The 19752-nt window shown below is 40.5% G+C and overlaps 1 long non-coding RNA gene across 2 annotated transcripts; it reads right to left on the bottom strand.

The window, feature by feature from the left end:
- Positions 1-1530: 1530 nt before the first annotated feature.
- LOC123125401 (uncharacterized) lies at positions 1531-6910 on the bottom strand. Of its 2 annotated transcripts, none has more exons than XR_006461403.1 (5): positions 6631-6910; positions 5962-6022; positions 4241-4840; positions 2030-2131; positions 1531-1755 (listed from the first exon to the last, which is right to left on the bottom strand). It is a non-coding gene; the product is annotated as an uncharacterized lncRNA (long non-coding RNA). The 2 variants fall into 2 exon arrangements; XR_006461401.1 differs by having other exon boundaries at positions 4241-4768.
- Between the last annotated feature and the right edge of the window lie 12842 nt (positions 6911-19752).

Genomic DNA, 19752 nt, shown 5'->3' with positions numbered 1-19752 from the left:
TTGATGATCTTGGGCTCGTTTTGAAGCTATGGAAAAAGCCCAGGTCCTCACATAGATAACCACCCAAGATCAACAAAATTGGAGGATGCAAATTATGCAAAGGTTTTATCATGTATTTTGGTGACCTATTTGGCTTTGGATTTTCTTTGGTAGATGTATAGGCATTTTGTATTTGTATTGGATAGGAACGAAATATGCCTATGTTGGAATATGATGTGAGGAAGTAGAAATAGAAGATGTTGACTTGAGCAAATCTATCATTAACCCTTTTGATCCCCTCTTAATAGTGCGGGATCCCTATAGCTCAAGAATTATAAAAGAACTTTCTCCTAGTTTATGTCAACCAATATATGCAATGACATTCAAAGTTCATTCACACATGCATATATTGTGGGGGAGTTTGCTCTATATACTATGGGTGTACTATCATCAAATGCTTGTGTAGTGTCTTAATGATAGTACAACCATCCCAAGTATACAATTTATCCTCAGATACATTACGGAGGTGTTTGGCAACAAAAATGGCAACGTAATCAGATCGCAGCGTTTTTAAGGAGGTGTGACGAGTTATTTCTCAATTTGTTTGGTTTTGTCCAAGCACGCCGACGGCTGGCGAGCTGTGGTTGTCGATGCTCTTTTTTTTTCTCGCACGCTTTGAGCGGCTTGTGCGGCTGCGGGAACAGAAAAGGGGGTCCCGATACAGCTGATTTGGGGCGTAATCTGATTACAGCCGTGGTGAAACAAAGACGATTTGACGGCAACTGATCCCGCTGTAATCAGATTACGTTACAATGTCGGTGATACCTCCTTAATGTAATTAGAACGGCAAAAACATCTTACATTAAAGTTATAGAGACAGTACGCCTTGTCGGCCGTTCTTCTGTTTTAGAGCTTCTTCGAACTGATTGTAACAACATTATTCGTATTCAGTAGACCTCTCTCTTCGTCACAAAAACAAATTACACGGCTACGCAAACTTGACACCTAGTTTAGATGAAGGGGGAAATATCACATGCTTCCGAGGCTAGGTGATACCGTGATACAGGACAAAGTTCACACTCAATCCCTACAACTGCACAATCGACTTTTCCCCAAAATATCTACAGCACTTCTTGCAAAACAAAAGGAAAAAAAAAGGAAAAATACCCTATGGAACTTGGTCTAGGGGCACCACACTGAAAATATATAATTTGAAAATGTGGAAAAGATCAAACAGTTCTGAAACTACTTTATAACAAACATGGTCTATGTTATATTGACGTGTAAAGTTTCACAAAGAAATGACTTCCATGGTCTTCTATGCATTAAAAGAATGAAATCAGTTCCATGTAAAAAAATAAAGTTTTTGAAGTTGCAATTTTACATTCTCCGCCAAGACCATGGAAGCCATTTCTTCACAGAAACTTCAACTCACCATTTTCACCACAACAAAGTTTCGGTATTGTTTGGTTTTTCTTATATTTTTTAGCTGGTGTGCCTAGTACCATATCCCAAAAAGCAACAGCCGCTTTAGCCATAACTTTGGCCACATAAATCGCTAGCAGTAACTTTATTCCCACAAATGTGCTACCAAATAGCTCAACAAACCTTCTTCAGTCCATTCCCAACGTATGTGCCTAACATTTGTAGATGGTACTAGCAAAACGATGGGGTCATGACATCTGGTACTGTAGACAGGAGAATTGAAGAGAGAATTTTTAATCCACTAGAGCCTCCAGGGAAGTAGGATGTAGTGTAGTAAGCAAGAGCGAGGACCTGGAACAAAAGCAAGAGGGTCAGTTCTTAAACAGGAGGCTTCAGTGCGCCACAAACTATATCCAGAGCAAGTGCACACTGAGTTGTTCCCAGAGTTAGAAAAGCATCCTTAGATTATGGATAAGGAAATCATTATGCCCCTGAATACACAAGGGGAGAAAACATTATAGTACTGGTCATTAAATCATAGTCCTGATTAAGCTTGTTATAGATGTGGAGAAAAATGAAATGGTGCTAGAATGAAGACAAGTCAAAGGGGGGGAAAGGGACACACCTGAAGGATCAAGAATATCACCGGCAGAAAATAGTCGTGATTCGTGAAGCACCATAGGGACATAAACTGTAGCAACCATGAACCGACTGTAAATGGTAGCCTCTGAAACATAGAAATATGCAAATTTTTCACATCAGAAACCCCATGCATTTGAAGATTATGTAGCATGAAGATATTTCATTGCATCCTATTTACGAATCTGAGCAAATGCAGGCGCAATTTACTGCTTAGTATCAATACCTCGCCCCACGCCTATGTGCCTAAATGGTGTTTTAGATTTATCATGTAGGAATAGGAAAAGGTTGTAAATTTGTATTCTGGGCAAAATCCACTGAATAAATAATAAACGTTCATTGTTGCATTGGAGAAATAAGAATCACAAATTTCATGCATCAACAGAAACCAACTCCGCACACCAGCAGTTGCACTCAAAACAAAACCTATATACCTAAGAGTCATCCCCACTAACTTACTTATCTCAACATGCAAGCACGCCACCTCGCTATACCATACAATTATTAGTGGAATAAGCCCCACCACAACATGCAATCATGCATGGGAAAAGAACACCACAACATTCAACCATGCATGGGGAAATATTTTCTCAACTATACATAATCAAATATTATAGGTCATATGTATTATTTATTTTGGCTCTCATGTTATCAACCAAAAATTATATCAACCATTTCCCGCAGCAGAGCGCAGTCTAGTTCTACTAATCCACGTGCCTCCCCATGACTTTGACGAGAAAAAGGAAAATGTTTTAAGCCATATACAGGAATCAGGACACTACAACAGATTCCAGACATCATTTGTATTACTTTCATGTATATCCAGAAAATGCAGCTTTTAAACTTCAGTATCTCTTACAACGGATTAGGTTTTCTGTATGTCATTAGCCAACACGAAGCTTCCAGACAAGGCCCTTGATTGATTATGACTGATCGGTACCAACAGCCTTTCTATAATCCAACAGTATTGGATTAAGCTCAGAAATCATTTTAGATAGAAGACATCCAGACCAGAATTACTGCAGAAGCTAGAAGCGCAGAAATCTAGAGTGAACTCAGGTATCTTCTCACATTGAGACAAATATTTTGTTTGTTGCCAGGTGGAAAAATAAAAGCAAGACTCCTTATGTTGCCCCTGGTATTAGGAGAACCCACATCCAAGAGGTGAGCTCACTGGAAATATCAAAGTCCATATTGCTATCACAAAGTTGCCAACTTCCACTACTCTACTTCTTTTGGCCAGATCAAGATACTTCAAACAAATACTTCATTGTCCTAAATGTTCTTATTTTCTCTTTTGAATCTCAAGTTTCGGATTCTTGCATTCATGAATTGCAGAAGACCAGGTTTGATGGCACTGAAATAAATATTTTACAAAGACTTCAAAGAGCATTTTCAGGTTGTGTACAAATGAAAACGATATGTAGGTTCAAAGACATTTTCCTTGAGACAATTCTTGAGTTAGAAACATCCTTAAGATCTATATTTAACCTTCAAGAGCTGAACCAAAAGCAATAGCTTCAAGAGCTCAACAAGATAACTAGATTGGCTCCAGGTGAAAGGCAGTTTAATTCAAAAATAAGCAATACTGTGTTTGAATAGGTTGACTGAAGGGAAGGCCTACTTGATCATGACGGTCACAACTCAGTGATAGCTTACCAATTGCATACTTCATTCTGGCATGGTGGCAAGTAGAGACTTCTAAATCTATGGACAAAATGTTGTGCCAAACCCAGGACCAGATAGTAGTTGCTACACAGTTTTCAGTGAAATCTGCATGCAGGGTCTAGTGCATCTGTTTGTGTAGGACTAATTTTACAAACATGATTCCGCATACAAACAGACCGTGCATAATGATGCTTAGTTACCTTACTAGTTAACTTCATCACCGTCACAGGTGAGTACCAAATACACTGAATAACTACAGATCTCAGATCAATTGTAATGCCAAACCGTATGCCTCTAACTATACATATATTATTTACAGGACTTCAGAAAGAACAAGTATATTCCAGATTACACTCTCTAGGTAAACTGGTAAAGGTATAAATATTGTATTGAAAAGACATCATTTCATTAATACAAGAATTGCTGTTATACAGTGACAGATGTGTTAGTCCTTAACACTCATTCATTAAGAATGGCAAGCATTAGAATTTCTTAACTTCAATGCTTATATTTTAGTTCAGATACATACCTTAAGGCTAGGCCAATCCCAAATATACAAGAGCAGGCTTTCCTGCCACATCATAAACAGCTTCTTGCAACTTGGGAAGTAGCATGAGGTAAAAAACCATAATGATGGTTTCAAACTGATCTGGATCGACTTTGGTTTTCCTTTGGGATCGGTGTGCAGTTCCATTTCTCACAAAATCAAGCAATAACTCCACCAGCTTAAGCTTCTGTTCGTGTTCAGTCCACGGAGTTGTTGGATTATTATGCTCATCCGTCGGGCGCTTCAGGTCATAGCTACCCGGAATGAAGTCAAAAGTTTCCTTAAGTACATTGTTCTGCGGCACCTTGCTCTTCCATTGGAGCACCCATGGCAATTGAAGCAACTTCTCGAGTATGAGCTCCTTCTGAAAAGTGCCCACTTTGTATTTGACATACTCATAGAGTCGAGTATATCGATCTGATCTTTGATGGCGAAGTAAGAGTGCTGGGCTTATTTGGTAGAGAAGATCTTTTTGTTGTGTACTCATCAAATTAATCAAATCCTGCATATCTTCAGGAATTTGATACCCATCAAAATAACCTCTGATGACATTAACAATGCAAGTATACATTTGTCTTCGAGCTTGACAACATTACAAAGTCAGAGTCAGCAGGGGTACCATGGATGGTCTCATTGGAATCGACCATGTTTGGATGCATAAGTTAGGACATGGACCAGTGGGGAAGGGACTTTGAACCATACTTATTGGTCTAGAGGTGTGTGATATATATTTTTCACCCTTTGCAACTCACGACATGTTTGTTATGTGTATACATAAAAAAGATAACTCACTTCACGAAAAAATATGGCAATTCTACTCGAGTTTCTAGTCTCACTTCACAGGTTGACCGATCCGGCGCTGGATCGGTCAACCGAGGTTGAGTAGCCTCCTTTTCGCAAACGAGTGGAATGGTCACTGATAGAAAAAGAGGCTTCCGTCCAGCCCCATTAGTCGCGAAACTGTAGGAACCGCGACTAATGAAGTCTTTAGTCGCGGTTCGGCAGATGAACCGCGACCAAATGCCTGGGCCCAGGGCGCTCGCGGGCTTTAGTCGCGGTGGCCAACCGCGACTAAAGGCCTTTGGGCACCTTTAGTCCCGGTTTGTGGCACGAACTGGAACTAATGGGGTTGAGACCTTTAGTCCCGGTTCGTGCCACGAACCGGTACTAAAGGTCCCATTTTCAAACTCTAACCCCCCCCCCCCCGGGATCGCCTTTTCAGTTTTAAAAAAAATAAAAGAAAATAATGGAAATGTCAAAAAAATAAAAGAAAATAAGTTTCTCATGTGATATGTGGTCTAGTTGTTGGGAAAATTTGCAAATGTGAATTTTGACTTTATTTGCAAAATCTCTCTGAAATTTGTAAAAATGGGCATAACTTTTGCATACTAACTCGGATGAAAAAGTTTTTTATATGAAAAATCATCTACTCGAAAAGTTACATCCAAATTTAACAGGGGGAACCCCGTTAAACATTTTCAAAATCCTCAAAAACCTAATAGAAAAAAAGTTACGGGGCTTGTAAGATCTAGAGTGGAAAAAATTGAAAAATATTCAAACAGTGGGCAAACTATGGTCAAACAATGGTCAAACTAATTATTCTAGAATATTAGTGTTGGTCAGCGAGAAGATTGAACGCCATTTCAGAATACCTTCAGTATGGTAATGGCATAAACAAAATATCCTCTAGCAAAATAGAATACCTTCAGTATGATGGTCAGCGAGAAGATTGAACGCCATTTCAGAAGGTATCCGACAATCTCTCTGAAAAACAAAGTACAAGAGTTAGTGTGGTAATGGCATAGAACCTATGGATAGAAAACGATGCTGAGTAGTAAAGGATAATCTAAAAAGATGAAGGAGGGTCCCGGAAGGAAGACCAGGCCATATTCAGTTACTAGTGCTAGTTGCAAGTTTAAGACTATAATATTAGCTTCCTTCAAGTGGAACGGTACAGCATAACTCACACTATCGCAATTAGAATACTAGTACTAGTTGCATGCCTCCAAAGACCCAGCTACTGCCTGGAATTGGACTGCAATACTAACTGACGGTTGCTATTGCAGTTACAGCACCCATGATAGCGCAATCACAACAGTACGTATACAGCTACTCATGACAACAGTACATATACAGCTACTCATGATGTGTATGCCTCGGAAACTATGCTCAGGTTAACGGCAGGATATACATCAAGAAAAAATGGTGATTCATTGTGAAATCCCACCCCTATTAACACCCAAATCGAGCTACCTGCCTACCCGTTGGATTTTCCAAATCACGGCAATCAAACCCGTAGGTGGCATCAGTCCAGCGAGATGGCGTAAAGACAGAAACCACGGCGTAAAAAAGGTTAACGGATTGGGACTGACCTCGAAGATCTTCCGGAGGCCGTAGATCTTGCGCGCCCAAGAGTACCCCGAGTGGGGGTGGGGGTGGGGGTAGGGGGGAGAGAGAGCTCGCCGTCAAGCGTCGGCTGATAGCGTTTCGCGTCTTGCGTTGGGGAAGATGGGGGCGACTCGCCGTCAAGCGCCGCCGTCGGTTGCTTAGGGTTTTACGGCTTGCGCCGGCGTTGGTGGCTAGGGTTTTACGGCTTGCGTCGGGGAAAAGGCAAGGAAAGGCACACTTTTCTCTTTGTTATATTGCCGCTCACGCCCGCCCACGAATTTGGGTTCGGCCCTCCACCATATAGCTCGCCAAACAGGCGTGCTAACTGGGCCGGCCCGGTAGCACGTAAGAACGGCACGGCCCGGGCTAAACGGGCCAGGCCCGGCATGCAGCACGCCATGGGCCATGCTTGGGCCTGTAAGCTGGGCATGCGGGCCGGCACGGCATATGGCCCGTTTAATTTAAAAAAAAATCAAAATTTTTTATATATGCATGACCTAAATTACAGTCCAATAGCCCTAAAATACAACCCAATAGGCTAAAAATAGGTTGCTCGGCATGCTAATCGTGCCTGGGGCAAGGAGCAGCGCCCGTGGGCCGGCCCGGCTATTAAACGTGCCACAGCGGGGCGTGTCGGGCCAGGCACATTTAGCATGGGTCGGGCCGGCCCGTTTGGCCAGGTGTGCTCCACCATGTCGTTCTAACAATGGGCCACACCATTCCACTCGTTTGCGAAAAGGAGGCTACTCAACCTCGGTCGACTGATCCAGCGCCGGATCGGTCAACCTGTGAAGTGAGACTAGAAACTCGAGTAGAATTGCCATATTTTTTCGTGAAGTGAGTTATCTTTTTTATGTATACACATAACAAACATGTCGTGAGTTGCAAAGGGTGAAAAATATATATCACACACCTCTAGACCAATAAGTATGGTTCAAAGTCCCTTCCCCACTGGTCCATGTCCTAACTTATGCATCCAAACATGGTCGATTCCAATGAGACCATCCATGGTACCCCCGCTGACTCTGACTTTGTAATGTTGTGAACTTGTTTCGGGGAGGGTGAGTCCTCCATGTGTCAACGCATGCATCCTTATGGTCTGATAGTCAGCCTCATGCGTGTCATGGCAGTGACAAAGTTCCTCTCCTGCTTTTTGCCTCTTTGTGAATTTATCATAATGTCAGATTCATCTCACGGAGGCACAACGTTGAGGTGTAAGGAAATAAGTCAATTTCAGGACCACGCACCTCCGGGCAATGGGAATCAAGGTGGAGGTAGGTTACTGATACGTCCATTTTACATCATGTTTTCTTACTGTTATTTATGATGTTTTTATCCATAATAATGCTTTTTAAGTAATTCTAATGCCTTTTCTCTCATAATATGCAAGGTATACACAAAGAGGGAGAATTATGGCAGCTGGAAATCTAGACCTGGAAAAGTTGCATCAGGCCACCTATTTTGCACAACTCCAAACAAGCTGAAACTTCATGAGGAGTTTTTATGAAATATTTGAGGAATATTGGAGCAAATAACTACCAAAGGGGCCCACCAGATGAGCACAACCCACCTGGGCGCGCCAGGGAGCCCAGGCGCGCCCTGGTGGATTGTGCTCACCCAGGCCCGCCTCCGGTGCCAATTCTGGTATATAGGTCATTTTGACCTAGAAAAAATAAGGAGAAGACTTTCGGGACGGAGCGCCGCCGTCTCGAGGCGGAACTTGGGCAGGAGCACTTTTGCCCTCCGGCGGAGCGATTCTGGGGGGGGGGACTTCCCTCCAGGAGGGGGAAATCATTGTCATCATCATCACCAACAATTCTCACATCTTGGGGAGGGCAATCTTCATCAACATCTTCAACAACACCATCTCATCTCAAACCCTAGTTCATCTCTTGTGTTCAATCTTGTTACCGGAACTATAGATTGGTGCTTGAGGGTGACTAGTAGTGTTAATTACATATTGTAGTTGATTACCATATGGTTTATTTGGTGGAAGATTATATGTTCAGATCCAATATGCTATTCAACACTCCTCTGATCATGATCATGGTTATCATTTGTGAGTAGTTACTTTTGTTCTTGAGGTCACGGGAGAAATCATGTTGCAAGTAATCATGTGAACTTGATGTGTGTTCGATATTTTGATAATATGTATGTTGTGATTCCCTTAGTGGTGTCATGTGAACGTCGACTACATGACACCTCACCATATTTGGGCCTAAGGGAATGCATTGTGGAGTAGCAATTAGATGATGGGTTGCGAGAGTGACAGAAGCTTAAACCCCAATTTATGCAATATTCCGTAAGGGACCGAGTGGATCCAAAAGTTTAATGCTATGGTCAGAATTTATTCTTAATACTTTTCTCATAGTTGCGGATGTGTAGGATCGAAAGTATGTCTAGAGGGGGGGTGATTAGACTATTTGACCAAATAAAAACCTAGCCTTTTCCTAATTTTAAGTTTTGGCAGATTTTAGCAACTTAGCACAAGTCAAGCAATCAACCTACACATGCAAATCTAAGAGTATAGCAGCGGAATGTAAATCATTGCATATGAAGGTAAAGGGAGGAGTTTGGAGGCAGCAAACGCAACGTAGACTCGGAGATTTTTTCCGTGGTTCCGATAGGTGGTGCTATCGTACATCCACGTTGATGGAGACTTCAACCCATGAAGGGTAACGACTGCGCGAGTCCATGGAGGGCTCCACCCACGAAGGGTTCATGAAGAAGCAACCTTGTCTATCCCACCATGGCCATCGCCCATGAAGGACTTGCCTCACTAGGGTAGATCTTCACAAAGTAGGCGATCTCCTTGCCCATACAAACTCCTTGGTTCAACTCCACAATCTTGACGGAGGCTCCCAAGTGACACCTAACCAATCTAGGAGGCACCACTCTCCAAAAGGTAATAGATGGTGTGTTGATGATGAACTCCTTGTTCTTGTGCTTCAAATGATAGTCTCCCCAACACTCAACTCTCTCTCTCTCTCACGGATTTGCATTTGGTGGAAAGATTATTTGAGTGGAAAGAAACTTGGGAAGGCTAGAGATCAAGATTCTTGTGGTTAGATTGGAATATCTTGGTCTCAACACATGAGTAGGTGGTTCTCTCTCAGAAAATGAATGATGAAAGTGTAGGCACGTTCTGATGGCTCTCTCCACGAATGAAGAGTGGGTGGAGGGGTATATATAGCCTCCACACAAAATCTAACCGTTACACATAATTTACCAAACTCGATGAGATCGAATCATGAAACTCGGTCAGACCGATTTAGTTCAAAATGTGAATGTTAGGCTTTTCGGTGGGACTGACATGTCAACTCGGTGGGACCAATTTCATTAGGGTTGGAGCATAACGTAATCTCAGTGAGACCGATCACATAAACTCGGTAAGACCGATTTCTATAATAGGCAAACAGAGAGTTGGTTAGGCAAACTCGGTGGGACGGAAACGCTCATTTCGGTGAGACCAAAACGTTACAAAAGGGAAACAGAGAGTTTGCATTGCGAACTCAGTGGGACCAATAGCTCATCTCGGTTAGACTGAAAGGTTACTTAGGGAAACAAAGAGTTTGCAATCCCATCTCGGTGAGACCGAGATACCTATCGGTGAGACCGAACTGATTAGGGTTTCTGGCTATGGCTATGTCAAATGAACTCGGTGGCGCCGGATAGATCAAATCGGTGGGGACGAGTTTGACTTTTGGTTGGGACATATGTGGAAATGAGAAAGTGGTTGAGGGATTTTGGAGCATATCACTAAGCATTTTGAGCAAGCAAGCCATTAAGCAACACCTCATCCCCTTTTGATAGTATTGGCTTTTCCTATGGACTCAATGTGATCTTGGATCACTAAAATGAAAATGTAGAGTCTTGAGCTTGAGCCAATATGTGTCCTTAGCATTTTGAGGGGTCCGCATTCCTAGTCCATGCCATGCCAATCATTGAACTTTCTGAAATGATCATCTTGAAAGAGCATCAGTTCAATGAGCTATATGTTGTTAGGAATTACCAAAACCATCCAGGGATAGTTGCACTTTCAGGATGCTTGCGGGAGGGTTAATCATAAGTAGGAGGTTTGTTCAAGTAAGAACAACACCTAAGCACCGGTCCACCCACATATCAAATTATCAAAGTAGCGTACACAAATCGAACCAACATAATGAAAGTGACTAGATGAAATTCTCGTGTACCCTCAAGAACGCTTTACTTATCATAAGAGACCATTTTGGCCTGTCCTTTGCCTCAAAAGGATTGGGCTACCTTGCTGCACTTTTGTTACTACTATCGTTACTTTCTTGTTACAAATTATCTTGCTATCAAACTACTCCGCTACTTACAATTTCAGCACTTGCAGACATTACCTTGCTGAAAACCACTTGTCATTTCCTTCTGCTCCTCGTTGGGTTCGACACTCTTACTTATCGAAAAGAGCTATAATTGATCCCCTATACTTGTGGGTCATCAAGGCTATTTTGTGGCGCCGTTGCCGGGGAGTGAAGCGCCTTTGGTAAGTGGAATTTGGTAAGGGAACATTTATATAGTGTGCTGAAATTTATTGTCACTTGTTACTATGGAAAACAATCCTTTGAGGGGTTTGTTCGGGGTATCTTCACCTCGACCGGAACCACAATTAGCTACCCCTCAACCTATTACACCTACTGAAAATATTGAATATGAAATTCCTTCGGATATGATAAAACAACTGCTAGCTAATCCTTATGCAGGAGATGGAACCGAACATCCCGATATGCACTTGATATATGTAGAACAAATTTGTGGATTGTTCAAGCTTGCAGGTTTACCCGGGGATGAAGTTATGAAAAAGGTTTCCCCTTCATATTTGAAGGGCAAAGCATTAGCATGGTATAGGCTATGCGATGATATTGGATCTTGGAATTGGAATCGTTTGAAATTGGAGTTCCACCAAAAAAATTATCCTATGCATCTAGTTCATCGTGATCAGAATTATATATATAATTTTTGTAAGTGCATCTAGTACCCCTTAGTGATTTTGGTGTATTGAAGACTTATAGGTTAAGGGACTAATGTGTTTGTGAGTGTACACAGGTCTATAAGTCTATGAGGAGTTTGATATTTACAGAGAAAGTCGACCCCTAAAAATGAATGTCTTCGACTGAAGACTTTGGAACTCTGAAGACTTTCTGCAGACTTTGAAAGTGAAGAAATTGGTGTGACCTTAAAGACTTGGATTTCATGTGAGGAACATGGAGCGTGAAGACTTTTATTTTTGTAGTTTCATTTTCTCTTTCTTGAGTCATAGGAAACATCGTACTGTTAAAGGGGGTCGAGGAAATACTAAGGAAAATTTCCAAGTGATGCTCAACTCAAAATCCTATACCTACCAATCCCTTCGAGTGAAGCCATTGGAAATCTCATACAGTTCAGTAAGTTTCTTCGGTGATAGAGATGAAGTTCTTCTGGTCTCTGAGGAATTTGTTCTGACTGAGGAGTTAGGAATTCGCCAGTGCGAATTGCCTACAAGTGAGGAACATGATAGCCCTGAGGAATTTGATAGTCAAATTTTCGACCGTTGTTGTGCTATATGCCAGCCATCCCAAAATATCTTATCCACCTAACGGTCATATCATTGAAGGGCATTTATGTCTTATCATGTCGGGCTGCTCCCTAGGCTATAAATAGTCGCCCCCTACAACCACTAGCTGGTGACTGCTCCGAGAGAAACTGACACTTGTCATTTGAGAGCATCCCATCCTCCGAGGACTTTGAGCAAAAATCATCAAGTGAGGAAACCCAAACCCAAACACCTTCAAACCCAAAGTGATTGAGCATCACTGAAGAGATTGATCCTACGTGGATCCGACGATTGTTACCTTTGAAGACTGTGCATCTTCCAGACGGTTAGGCGTCATGGTCTGAGCATCCAAGAGGAAATTGTGGATCGCCGAGTGACCGAGTTTGTGAAGGTTTGGAAGTCACCTGAAGACTTACCATGAGTGATTGGGCGAGGTCTGTGTGACCTTATCTCAAGGAGAATACGGTGAGGACTGTGTGTCCTCAGGTTTAAATACCTAGCCGCTCCAACCAGACGTACAACTGTCACAGCAGTTGGAACTGGTCTACCAAATCATTGTCTTCACCAAGCCAACTGGTTCTACTTCCTCAACTCTTTCATTTCCTCATTACTATGTTGTGTACTTGTTTTATATTCATGCCCCAATCATGAGCTATCAAGAGAAATTATTATCCAGAATTTTTATGCTCGGCTTTCTCGTAATGATCAAACCATGCTTGATACTTCTTGTGCTAGTTCTTTTATGAAGAAGACTATTGAATTCCGGTGGGATCTTTTGGAAAGAATTAAACGCAACTCTGAAGATTGGGAACTCGACGAAGGTAAAGAGTCGGGTATTAAGATTAAGTATGATTGTGTTAAATCTTTTATGAATACCGATGTTTTTCAAAAGTTTAGCACTAAATATGGACTTGACTCTGAGATAGTAGCCTCCTTTTGTGAACCATTTGCTACTCATGTTGATCTCCCTAAAGAGAAGTGGTTTAAATATCACCCACCTATTAAAGAAGAAGTCAAAGAACCAGTGCCAGTTAAAGAAGAAACTATACTTTATAATGTTTATCCAGTTGTTCCTTCTGCTTATATTGAGAAACCACCTTTCCCTGTTAGGATAAAGGAACATGCTAAAGTTTCAACTGTGGTTAACAAAATCTATATTATAACACCTAAACCCGATGAACAAATTAAAGTAGAACCTAGTATTGCTATGGTTAAAGATCTCTTGGAAGAAGATATGGATGGGCATGTTATTTATTTCTGTGGAGGAGCTGCTAGAATTGCCAAACCTGATAAAAAGGATAAACATAGACCTGTTGTTGGCATGCCCGTCATCTCAGTTAAAATAGGAGATCACTATTATCATGGTTTATATGACATAGGTGCTAGTGTGAGTGCTATTCCTTACACCTTATATCAAGAAATTATGAATGACATAACACCTGCAGAGATAGAAGACATAGATGTTACTATTAAACTTGCTAATAGAGACACTATATCACCAATTGGGATTGTTAGATATGTTGAAGTCTTGTGTGGGAAAATAAAATACCCTACTGATTTTCTTGTTTTTGGTTCCCCACAAGATGACTTTGTCCCATTATCTTTGGTAGAACTTTCTTGAACACCGTTAATGCTAAATAGATTGTGAGAAACAAACTGCCGGTGTTGGTTTTGGTGATGAATCTCATGAGTTTAAATTTTCCAAGTTTAGTAGAAAACTTCATGAAAAAGAATTGCCTAGTAAAGATGAATTAATTGGTCTTGCTTCTATTGTTGTGCCTCCTACTGATCCACTAGAACAATATTTGCTAGACCATGAAAATGATTTACATATGCATGAAAGAAATGAAATAGATAAGATTTTCTTTGAACAACGTCCTCTACTTAAACATAATTTTCCTATTGAAGCTCTAGGAGGTCCTCCTCCACCTAAAGGTGATCCTGTGTTTGAATTAAAACAATTGCCAGACACTTTGAAATATGCTCCTGTTATTATTAGTACTAACCTTTCAGAACATGAAGAAGAAAGATTATTGAAAGTTCTAAGGAAGCACCGAGCTACTATTGGATATACTCTTGATGATTTAAAGGGCATTAGTCCCACTCTATGTCAGCACAAAATTAATATGGAACCTGATGCTAAACCCGTTGTTGACCACCAACGTCGGTTAAACCCGAAGATGAAAGAAGTGGTAAGAACGGAAATATTAAAACTTCTGGAAGCAGGTATAATCTATCCTATAGCTGATAGTACATGGGTAAGTCATGTTCATTGTGTCCCTAAGAAAGGAGGTATAACTATTGTTCCTAATGATAAGAATGAACTTATTCCACAAAGAATTGTTATAGGCTATAGAATGGTAATTGATTTTAGAAAATTAAACAAAGCAACTAGAAAAGATCATTACCCTCTACCTTTTATTGATCAAATGCTTGAAAGATTATCTAAGCTCACACATTTTTGCTTCCTTGATGGTCTGGTTTTTCACAAATACCTGTTTCTCAACCTGATCAAGAAAATACCACTTTTACTTGTCCCTTTGGAACTTATGCTTATAGACGTATGCCTTTTGGTTTATGCAATGCACCTGCTACCTCTCAAAGGTGTATGGCTGCTATATTCTATGACTTTTGTGAAAAGATTGTTGAGGTTTTCATGGATGATTTCTCTGTTTATGGGAAATCTTTTGATGATTGTTTAAGCAATCTTGATCGAGTTTTGCAGAGATGTGAACAAAAAAAATCTTGTCTTGAATTGGGAGAAGTGCCACTTTATGGTTAATGAAGGCATTTTATTGGGTCATAAAATTTCTGAAAGAGGCATTGAAGTGGACAAAGCTAAGGTTGACGCAATTGAGAAAATGCCATGTCCTAAATATATAAAAGGTATTCGTAGTTTCTTAGGTCATGTTGGTTTCTATAGGAGATTTATCAAAGACTTTTCTAAAATTTCTAGGCCTCTTACAAGTCTTTTGCAAAAGGATATTCCTTTTGTTTTTTATAATGATTGTTTAGAAGCCTTTGAAACACTCAAGAAAGCCTTAATTGCTGCACCTATTATTCAACCACCTGATTGGAACTTGCCTTTTAAAATTATGTGTGATGCTAGTGATTATGGTGTTGGTGCTGTTCTAGGACAAAGAGTTAATAAGAAATTGAATGTTATTCATTATGCTAGTAAGACTCTAGACAGTACTCAACGAAACTATGCTACTAGTGAAAAAGAATTCTTAGCGGTGGTGTTTGCTTGTGATAAATTTAGACCTTATATTGTTGATTCAAAAGTAACTATTCACACAAACCATACTGCTATTAAATATCTTATGGAAAAGAAAGATCCTAAACCTAGACTTATTCGATGGGTTATCTTGTTACAAGAATTTGGTTTACATATCATTGATAGAAAAGGAGCCGAGAACCCAATAGTTGATAATTTATCTAGGCTTAAAAATGTGCGTGATGACCCACTACCTATTAATGACAGTTTTCTTGACGAGCAGTTAGCTGCAATAAATGTTGCTCATAGTACTCCTTGGTATGCTGACTATGCTAATTACATTGTTGCTAAATATTTACCACCTAGCTTTACACACCAACAAAAGAAAAAATTCTTCGATGATTTAAGACATTACTTTTGGGATGACCCACATCTTTATAAAGGAGTAGATGGTATTATTAGAAGTTGTGTACCTGAGCATGAACAGGGACAAATCCTACGGAAATGTCACTCGGAAGCTTACGGAGGGCATCATGCTGGAGATGGAACTGGTCACAAGGTATTGCAGTCTAGATTTTATTGGCCTACTCTCTTCAAGGATGCCTGTAAGTTCGTCTTATCTTGTGATGAATGTCAAAGAATAGGTAATATCGTTAAGCGTCAAGAAATGCCTATGAACTTTTCACTTGCTATTGAACCATTTGATGTTTGGGGATTTGATTACATGGGACCTTTTCCTTCCTCTAATGGGTATACACATATTTTGGTTGCTGTTGATTATGTTACTAAATGGGTAGAAGCTATTCCAACCAGTAGTGCTGATCGCAACACCTCTATTAAAATGCTTAAGGAAGTTATTTTCCCAAGGTTTGGAGTCCCTAGATATTTAATGACTGATGGTGGTTCACACTTTTTTCATGGTGATTTCCGTAAAATGCTTGCCAAGTATGATGTTAACCATAGAATTGCATCACCTTATCATCCTCAGTCTAGTGGTCAAGTTGAACTTAGCAATAGAGAAATAAAATTAATTTTGCAAAAGACTGTCAATAGGTCCAGGAAGAATTGGTCTAAGAAATTTGATGATGCACTTTGGGCTTATAGAACAGCATATAAAATGGTTTATGGAAAAGCCTGTCATTTGCCTCTTGAGTTAGAACATAAAGCATATTGGGTCATCAAAGAGCTCAACTATGATTTCAAACTTGTTGGTGAAAAGAGGTTATTTGATATTAGCTCATTAGATGAATGGAGGACCCAAGCTTATGAAAATGCATAATTATTCAAAGAAAAAGTTAAAAGATGGCATGACAAAAGAATCCAAAAGCGTGAGTTCAAAGTCGGAGAATATGTTCTTTTGTACAACTCTCATTTCAGATTCTTTGCAGGAAAACTCCTCTCAAAATTGGAAGGCCCCTATGTTATCGAGGAGGTTTATCGGTCTGGATCCATCAAAATAAATAATGCTGAAGGTACTAACCCGAAGGTTGTCAATGGGCAACGAATAAAACATTATATCTCACGTACGCCCATTAATGTTGAAAGTAATATTATCCAAACTTTGACACCGGAAGAACACATAAAAGAGTCCTTCCGAAACACTCCAGAATCGTGAAAGTAAGGAGGTACGTGATACGGTAAGTAAACGGACTCCGAAAAATCCGCAAAAATATTTTTTCTCAGTTTTGGAATATTTAGAAAAATAGGAAAATAAGAAACTTCTAGGAAGCGTACCCTGGTGGGCACAAGACACCAGGGCGCGGCTTGCCTGGCGCACCCAGGTGGGTTGTGCCCACCTGGGACACCTTTCAGACTCCGTTTTTCTACAGCTTGCTTGTTTCCCAAGATAAAAAATCTATATATACTCCCCCAACTTGTTGATCACCGTATCACGGAGAAATCCTCCGTTCTCTTTTCTTGCTGTTTTTGGTCAAATTTATCAAGCCAGGCATCATGTCTTCCTCCTCCTCCAACAACATGGAAGAAGATGCTTGGTTGATGAAGATCAAGCTGAAGAGGGAGGAGCCCACGGACGCCGTCAAGGGAGACAAGGGCGAGAAGGCTACCGTAGATCCACCCTCGATGGCAGAACAAGCATTGCCGACAGAGGAAGAAGAAGAAGATATCCTTAAGCCTTATCTTACTCACCTTACTCCTGCTGAGATTGAAGCCTTTCGCATCATTGAAATAGTTCGCATACAAAATAAGTATCTCACTCGCGAAAATATTCTGCATCAAGAGCATATCATCCACCTCCGGAGCGCCATCCGTTGATTGGAGAATCTCTTGATCCTTAAGGATAGGATCGCTTCATCACCACCATCATCTTCTTCACCACCAAAAGAGAATTGAGTATCGATATGGGCACTCCCCTTGGATTCCGCCAAGCTTGGGGGAGGTGCCCCGGTATTGTATCATCCCACTATCCTTTTGCATTTACTTATTTTAGTTCGATCTTTTGCTTTAGATGAATAAAAGTTTAGTTCGATCCTTTCTTCTTTGAGAGTTTGCTTAGTTATCTATCCTTGTAATCGTGTGCAAGTTATATAATAAAGTTTAGTTTGAGTTTTTGCTTTCTTTACTTTCATGTTGCAAATAAAAGAAAAGAAATAAGGAAGAGAAAAAAGAGAAAGGAAATAAATAAAAGAAAGGAAATAAATCAAGAATATCATATACTAATCTTATGGTAGGTGATGACACCACATAAGGAAAAGTATAAGTAGAAAATTTTATTAGAGATTGACAAACATAGCATTAGTCAATGATGCAACTCATGAAAGAATTAATAAGGGAAGAGAAGATTCACATATAAATATACTATCCTAGAAAACTTTTGTGATTGTGAGCCCTCATCAAAATATTATATGCCAAAATTGTTGACGTTGGATAAGGAAGACAACTTAATGGTTTATGTTTGTTTATATTCACATAGAAGTCATATTGTCATGGATCCTTCAACATGTGGTGCTTGCCCCCTATCTTTGCTAGCCAAAAATTTCGCACTAAGTAGAGATACTACTTGTGTCGTGGAATTGTCACGGCAGATGTCCTAGTGTGAGGACTTAGTCGTGAGGCCAACGCATCTATGTGGTAGCTTGAGAGGGGTTGATCGGAATCGAGAGACGCAACACAAGACGAGGATTTAGACAGCTTCGGGCCCCGGGAAAGATCGTCTGATAACAACCCTACATGTTGTTTGTGGCTAGGTCTCATTATGCTCCTGAGGGAGTCGCCGTATCTCCGGCTCTCCTAGTTGTGTCTAGACTTAACCATTATTCAACTCACCCCTCTTGGGGTGCCCTGCCCCTCCTTATATAAGTTGGAGGGGCGGGTTACATGTAGAGTCCAACTCGGATTAAGACTTAAACTATTCTGACTTCTCATCATGGGCTTCTCTCCATGGGCTTCTTAACGTCTTGGGCTTCTTACAATCCGGCTTACAATATGGCTTACGGTCTGGCTTATGATCTGGCTTATGATCTGGCTTACAATCTGACTTACCATCTGGCTTAACATCTGCCGGCTTACCATCTGGCTTAACAACTGCTGGCTTAACATCTGCCGGCTTAACATATGTCTTAACATCTGCTGGCTTAACATCTTAAATATCAGGCTTAAATATCTGCCGGCTTACAATCTGCCGGCTTACTAATGAAACACCAAGTCCCAGCCGGGTCATATCTTCGGCCGGGTCATACCGCGGGGTATATACCCGAGATTAGCCCTAGTTTAATTTGGATTTATCCATGTTAAACTGATCCTGTAAACAAAACATGAGAACAATTTTAACAGGTTATGCTCCGGGTTAAATATTCTTGTAGGCCGGCACCTTAACATCCTTAAGTCCCTGTCATTTCCTTCTTCTGGAAAATCCGGGTCAATAGGCTAGCTTCATACTCAATTTTCTGACGCTGGTTTCTTACAGAGAAAAATTGTGAAGAATAATTCATTTGACTCAGCTCCCAATGCTTAAAAATATTGGTCTTGAAATACTCATCTGATCTTCAGTCGACTTGAAAATGTAGATCTTGCCAATTTATGATTACCAAAATTGCCGGGTTATAAAAACTGAGAATTTGAAGATGTTCCTCCTTTATATGCATATTACCTATAGCCCCCAAGTCTTAAGAGGAGAACGTAGTGATAGCTTAAGACTCGTTTCAATATAAATGTTGTAACCTTCAAGAAATCCAGATTGTTCATCTCAGTCACTAGTCAAAACTGAATATTCCACATATGTAGCCCCCAAGTGCCGGGTTGTTATGCTTGTAGCAACCTGGGACTTGTAATTTCCTTATGCTCATAAAAACTTCAACCAGTGTAACCCCCAAG

Source organism: Triticum aestivum, chromosome 1B, assembly GCF_018294505.1.
Source record: "Triticum aestivum cultivar Chinese Spring chromosome 1B, IWGSC CS RefSeq v2.1, whole genome shotgun sequence".
In the NCBI taxonomy this organism is placed as follows: domain Eukaryota; kingdom Viridiplantae; phylum Streptophyta; class Magnoliopsida; order Poales; family Poaceae; genus Triticum; species Triticum aestivum.
Note: the sequence above shows the minus strand (reverse complement) of the source record. Positions and strands in the feature narration are given on the sequence as shown.